Below are 7,106 nucleotides of genomic sequence, written 5' to 3'. Positions count from 1 at the left end.
CAGTTAACAGTTTGGCAGTGCCAATTGTTAAATTTTCAAAAAATGTGGGAGCCAGTTCATAAGCTCTTGCTTAATTGAAGTTCACCATGGTTAAAGTATTTACACCATGGAAACTGGCAAATGTTACAAATCATGTGTCTCCTTTTTCTTTTTCCCACCGACCTCCTTCATGGTGGAGATCAAAGCTAAAAAGAGAATGTTTCAAGACCCGAGGTTCAACCAGCTCACCATGTGCAAGTGAAAATTCCCCTTCACTGTGGAAACAGGAATTATAGCTGCTCTATGAAGGTAAAGAAAGAATGTACTCTCTTATCTTATCATTCCTGAAAATCTTATAGAGAAACATAAACGCCCTGGCTTAATATTTTTAGTTTCCTGCTTTTTTAAGAAGAAAAGATATCATGGAGCCTGTGATTTACAGGGTGAAGAATGAATAACATAGAGAAAAGGGCAAAGAGTTTTGGTATTGCTGTGAGAGACCAGTAGGGAAGGACTTAGAAAGTTTAAACTTTGAGGAGAGTTAAACACTGTTAAACGAAAGTGATCAAGGCGATTTAAACTATGATTCCTTGCAAAATGGTTGCTTCTTCACTCTCCACCTTAATCCTCATTATTTCAAGTCTTCTTTCTCCTTTGTGACTTCATTTAGTTTTCTGGAACTGTTTTAGAGTAGAGAATATCAGAGAAAAGGAAAGGTTTCTAAAAGCCCTATGAGAAGAACAAAAGCAGATTGTTGGGAAAAAATGGTGGCAGACCAAAAAAAAAAAAAATGCACTAAGACAGTATAACACAGTATTAGTAAATAGCCTGGAAATTTCAACTTGAGAAGAATGAAGCCACTTAAGCAGATGGGGGGAAATAGAAGTTTGATGAAACTTTTATAAAATATTCCAGTTACTAAAGAAACTATTAGTGGCACTCCTCCTTACATTGAAACAGCATGAATAAGACTCATTCAATAATAAATTCTTATCCTGCAAGCTGTTTGTGGAGTCAATGAACCTATCTCATGCAGGTGTTCCATGTGTGCAATGCCAAAACAGATACTAGAGGATCCAAATACACTATATTGTGGTTAGAGGGAACCCTAAGCCCAAAGACATTGCAAGAAAAATAAGAGGGTTTCTAAACAAAAGCATGTTTGTGCTTTAGTGCTGCTTAAAGTGATTCAGTTTGTTTTAATCAGTTACACTTTTTGTGCCATAAATTCCATATGTATACTAATTATACTAGTAAGATTTGAGTTTAACATTGCAAGGAGAGAGCTTGTTCTGTGGGAAGGTATAGCTTTTCCTAAAGGATGCAAACTCAACTTCAGGTCATTACAAATGAAATTAAGTGTAGAAATTATTTGCAGAATAGCTCGAGGGCTTGATTTGGCATGCTCATGCATGCAGAGCTCCTGTAGAACTTATGGAAACTTATGGCTCTATAAATGCCAGCTACTGAAGATAGGCTGCTCATAATCTAAGCTGATGAGGAAAGAAAATATAGATACAAAAGAAGAAAATAAATATTTGGGAGCAAAACGAAACATCAGACAACACACTTGGTTTACTCAATGACTATGGGAAAAACAAGCTGGATATTACTTAGGAGATATGGGGAGAAAAGGAAGAATAATGATTAAAAATGCCACTGCTGCCAAAGTAGTTGTGGAGGCCCAGCAGACCTCATTTGTATATTCATCACATCAACCTTAGTCATTGGTACTTCTTCAGCTACTATTATATATGTATATATATGATAAACACACATTCATAATTGTTAACACATGTACATATCTATGCACACAATGAATATATGATTATATACATACATAAAATATACATATATAAAATGAGACACAAATAGGATGGAAAAGACATATTAAAAACTGCCCTCTAGAAATTTACAATTTAATTGAGCATAGAAGAAACACAAGGGAATAATTGCATTTAGTACATTTCTCTCCCATTTGTTATTCAACCAACTTCAATTTGAATTCTACCCTACATATTATTGAAACAGCTCTACTTAAATTTGCAGCCAAAAATAATGTACTTTTTAAAGTTCTCTTTAAAACTTTTAGCATTGCAACATTTAACTGATCTGCAACATGTAACCTTGACCTCTCTCCACATTTTGAAACTTTTTTCTTTCTTAGCATTCAATTCATCGTTCTCTCCTGATTTCCTTTATCTCTCTGGACAGTCTTGGTCTTCCTCATGACCCTTTTGTCCTTTGCTTGTCTAATGAAAGTTAGAGCTCCCCAGAAGTCTATTCCTGTAACAATTTACACTCTCAATGATTTAACCTGTACTCATGGTTTCACCCTCACATAGAGAGCAGTGACTCTGAATTTCAGCTTAGACTTCTACCCTGAACTCAGGTGTTTATATAAAACCACATACAATAAATATCCACTTGGCTCTCTTATGCCACTTTAACGGCATAATGCCCCAAATTGAATTTATCATTTTCTTATAGCCTTCAGTAAGCAGGCTCCTCCTCCTGTCTTCCTTCTCTCATTTGGTTTTGATATGTCTATTTTGATACAGGCATACAATGTGAATCAATCAAATTGGGGTAATTAGGATATCTATCACCTTGGTCATTTATCATTTATTTGTGTTAGGAAGATTCCAAATCCACTATTTTAATTATTTTAGAAGATTTATTGTTAACTATAGTAACTTTGTTGTGTTACCAAATATATTTCATTCTATCTAAGTAACTACATTTTTGCACCCATTAAGTGTTCCCACTTTACCGCACTCTCTACACTTCTCAGCCTCTGGTAACCATCATTCTACTCTCTGTTTCCATGAAATCAATTATTTTTAATATTAGGTCCCACATATGAGTGAGAATATGCAAGATTTTCCTTTCTGTGCTTGGCTTATTTCAATTACCATAGTGTTCTCCAGTTCCATCTATGTTGTTGCAAATGACAGGGTTTCATTCTTTTTTGTATCTATATAATATTCCATTGTGAATATGTACCATAATTTTGGTATCCATTCATCCATTGATGGCCACTTAGGTTGATTCCAAATCCTGGCTATTCAGCAATAAACATGGCAGTGCAGATATCTTTTTGATATACTGAATTCCCCTTTTTCAGATATATACCCTACAATGGTATTGCTAGGCCATACGGTAGTTCTATTTTTAGTTTGTTGAGAAACCCCATACTGTTTTCCATAGTAGTTCCAATGATTTTCATTCCATATTATATGAGGGTTCCCCTTTCTCCACATCCTTGCCAGTATTCTTTATTGCCTGTCTTTTTGATAAAAGCCATTTTAGCTGGGGTGAGATGATACTTATTGTAGTTTTGATTTACATGATTTGCATTTCTCTGATGACTAATGGTGTTGAACATTTTTTTCATATTATTTTTGGCCATTTGCATGCCTTGTTTTGAGAAATTTCTATGTGGATCCTTTGTGCATTTTTAATCGGATCATTTTATTTTTCCTATTGAGTTGTTGGAGCTCCTTATATATTCTAATTATTAATACCTTGTCAGATGGGTAGTTTGAAAATATTTTCTCACATTCTGTGTGTTGTCGCTTCCCTTTCTTGTTTGTTTCCTTTGCTGTGCAGAAGCTTTTCAGCTTAGTGTGATCCTATTTGTCCAATTTTGCTTTGGTTGCCTGTGATTTGGGGGGTATTTCTCAAGAAGTCCTTGCCCAGACCAATGTTTGGGAGTGTTTCCCAGTGTTTTCTTTTAGAAGTTGCACAGTTTCAGGTCTTAGAATTAAGTTTTTATTCTATTTTGATTAGATTATTTTGCATAGGGCAAGAAAGAAGAGTCTTGGCACCTTTGTCAAAGATAAGTTCACTGTAGATGTGTAGATTTATTTCTTCATTGTGTTACATTGGCTGATGTGTCTGTTTTTGTGTTATTAACATGGTGTTTCAGTTACTACAGTTCTGTGGTAAATTTGAAGTCAGGTAATGTGATTCCTGTAGTTTTGTTCATTTTGCTTAGGATAGCTTTGGTTATTCTGGGTCTTTTGTAGTTCCATATAAATTTTAAGATTATTTTTTCCATTTAAATTTTAAGATTATTTTCTATTTCTGTGAAGAATGTCATTGGTATTTTGATGAGAATTGCATTGAATCTGTTTTGCCAGAATCTTTTGCCAGAATCTTTCAACTCTGATTTTATTTATTTGAGTCTTATTTATTTATTTGGGTCTTCTCTCTTCTTTTCTCAGTCTGGCAAAAGATGTGTCTTTTTTTGTTTATTTTTTCAAAAAATCAACTTTTTGTTTCATTGATCTTTTGGGTTTTTTCCTTTACTCTTTTTCTGTTTTTTTATTTCAGAATATTATGGGGGTATAAATATTTAGGTTACATATATTGCCTCGCCCTCCCCTGAGTCAGACCTTCAAGCATGTCCATCCCCTAGATGGTGCTCCTTGCACTCATGTATGTATATACCCATCCCCTCCTCCTCCCTCCCATTTGCCTGACACCCAATAAATGTTATTCCTTTATGTGCACTTAGGTGTTGATCAGTGAAACCAATTGGCTGGTGAGTACATGTGGTGCTTATTTTATTGTTTGTTTCAATTTAATTTACTTTTACTCTGATATTTTTATTTTTATTTCAGCATATTATGGGGGTACAAAAGGTTAGGTTACATATATTATCTTTGCCATGCCTGACTCAGAGTTTTAAGCATGGCCATCCCCTAGACAGTATGCACTGTACCCATTAGGTGTGAATATACACATCTCCTCCTCCCCCATCCCACCTACCAGATCCCCAATGAATATTACTACTATATGTGTACCTAAGTGCTGATCAGTTAATACCAATTTGATGGTAAGTACATATGGTGCTTGTTTTTCCATTCTTGGAATACTTCACTTATTAGAATGGACTCTCAGCCTTATCCAGGATAATATAAGAGGTGCTTGATTACCATTTTTTTGTGTGGCTAAGGTATACATATACTATGGTATACATACACCACATTTTATTAATCCACTCATGTATTGATGGGCACTTGAATTGTTTCCACATCTTTGCAATTTTGAATTGTGCCACTATAAGCATTCGAGTGCAGATGTCCTTTTTATAGAACGTCTTTTTTCCTTTGGTAGATCCCCAGTAATCAGATTGCCAGATCAAATGGTAGTTCTACTTGTAACTCTTTGAAGTATCTCCATATTACTTTCCACAGAGGTTGTACTAGTTTGCAGCCTGACTAGCAATGTATGAGTGTTCTTATTTCTCCACATCCCCACCAGTATTTATTGTTTTGGTCTTTTTGATAAAAATCATTCTCACTGGAGTTAAGTGATACCTCAGGGATTTACATTTCCCGGATGATTAGAGATATTGAGGATTTTTTCATATCCTTGTTGGCCATTGTCTATCTTCTTTTGAAAAGTTACTGTTCATGTCCTTTGCCCACTTTTTAATGGGGTTGTTTGATTTTTTTGTGTGGATTTTCCTAAGTTCTATATACATTCTATTTATCATCCTTTTATTGGATGTGTAGCATGTGAATATTTTCTCCCATTCTGTAGGCTGTCTGTTTGCTCTCATGATAGTTTTCTTGGCTCTACAGAAACTTCCAAATGGGGGCAAAAGAAGCCAAACTATCACTCTTTGTTGGTGATATGATCTTACATCTAGAAACCCCCAAATATTCTGCCATGACTCTACTGGAATTGATAAAAAAATTCAGCAAAGTCTCAGGTTACAAAATTGATGTACACAAATCAGTAGCATTTCTATATGCCAACAACAATCAAACTGAGAACCAAATCAAAGACTCAGTACCTTTCACAATAGCAACAAAGAAAGTAAAATACCTAGGAATATATTTTACTAAGGAGATAAAAGACTTCTACAGAGAGAACTATGAAACACTGATGAAAGAAATAGCAGATGATATAAAAAGGTGGAAAACTATACCAGGCTCATGAGTCGGCAGAATCAATATTGTTAAAATATCTATACTACCCAAAGTGATCTACAGATTCAATGTAATACCCATTAAAAGCCCAACATCATTTTTTACAGAGCTAGGAAAATTAACTCCATGCTTTGTATGGAACAAGAGAAGACCTGAATAGCAAAAGCAATCTTAAGCAAAAAGAACAAATTGGGAGGCATCAATTTACCAGACTTCAAGCTATACTACAAGATTATAGTAACTAAAACAGCATTGTACTGGCACGGGATAGAGACATAGACAAATGGAACAGAATTGAGATCCCAGATAGAAAACCTACCTCATATAGCCACTGATTTTGACAAAGCAGATGATAACATAAACTGGGGAAAATAATCCCTATTCAATAAATGGTTCCGGGAAAGTTGGAGAGCCACATGTAGAAGACTGAAACAGGATCCACACCTCTCACCTCTCACAAATTCAACTCACAGTTGATAATAGACCTAAATCTAAGGCATGAAACTATAAGAATTCTCGAAAGAAATGTTGGAAAAACTCTTATAGACATTGATCTGGGCAAAGAATTTATGAAGAAGACCCCAAAGGCAATCACAGCAACAATAAAAGTGAATAAATGGGACCTGATTAAATCTTTTCTGATCTTTATAATTTCTTTTCTTCTACTAATTTTGGGTTTGGTTTGCTCTTGGTTTTCTAATTCTTTGAGATGCATAATTAAGTTGCTTATTTAAAGATTTTCTACTTTTGTAATGTAGGCGCTCATTTCTGTAAACTTTCCTCTTATTACTTCTTTTTCTGCATCCCATAGTTCTTGATATGTTTTGTTTTCATTATCATTTGTTTTGAGAATTTTTTTAATTCCTTCCTTAATCTCTACATCGGCCCATTGTTAATTCAGAAACATACTGTTTAATTTCCATGTGTTTGTATATTTTCCAATGTTCTTTTGTTATTGATTTCTAGTGTTATTCCATTGTGGTCAGAGAAAATACTTGGTATTATTTCAATTTTTTTGAATTTTTAATATGGTCTAACATACAATCTATCCTTGAAAATGCTGTATAAGCTGAGGAGAAGAACATGTATTTAGCAGCTGTTGGATGAAACATTCTGTAAACATCTATTAGGTCTATTTGTTCTTTAGTGCAGATTAAGTCTAATGTTTCTTTGTTGATTTTC

At 34.5% G+C, this 7,106-nt stretch overlaps 1 long non-coding RNA gene across 1 annotated transcript in view; it reads left to right on the top strand.

Annotated features, from left to right (window-relative positions):
* The first annotated feature begins 211 nt into the window (after nt 1-211).
* The window catches only part of LOC142873805 (uncharacterized), a 35,200-nt gene continuing 28,305 nt past the window's right edge, over nt 212-7,106 (top strand). Inside the window, exon 1 of the long non-coding RNA XR_012921778.1 lies at nt 212-288. This is a non-coding gene — a long non-coding RNA (uncharacterized LOC142873805). The remainder of the gene's footprint in view (nt 289-7,106) is intronic.

Source organism: Microcebus murinus, chromosome 11 (genome assembly GCF_040939455.1).
Source record: "Microcebus murinus isolate Inina chromosome 11, M.murinus_Inina_mat1.0, whole genome shotgun sequence".
NCBI lineage: Eukaryota > Metazoa > Chordata > Mammalia > Primates > Cheirogaleidae > Microcebus > Microcebus murinus.
Note: the sequence above shows the minus strand (reverse complement) of the source record. Positions and strands in the feature narration are given on the sequence as shown.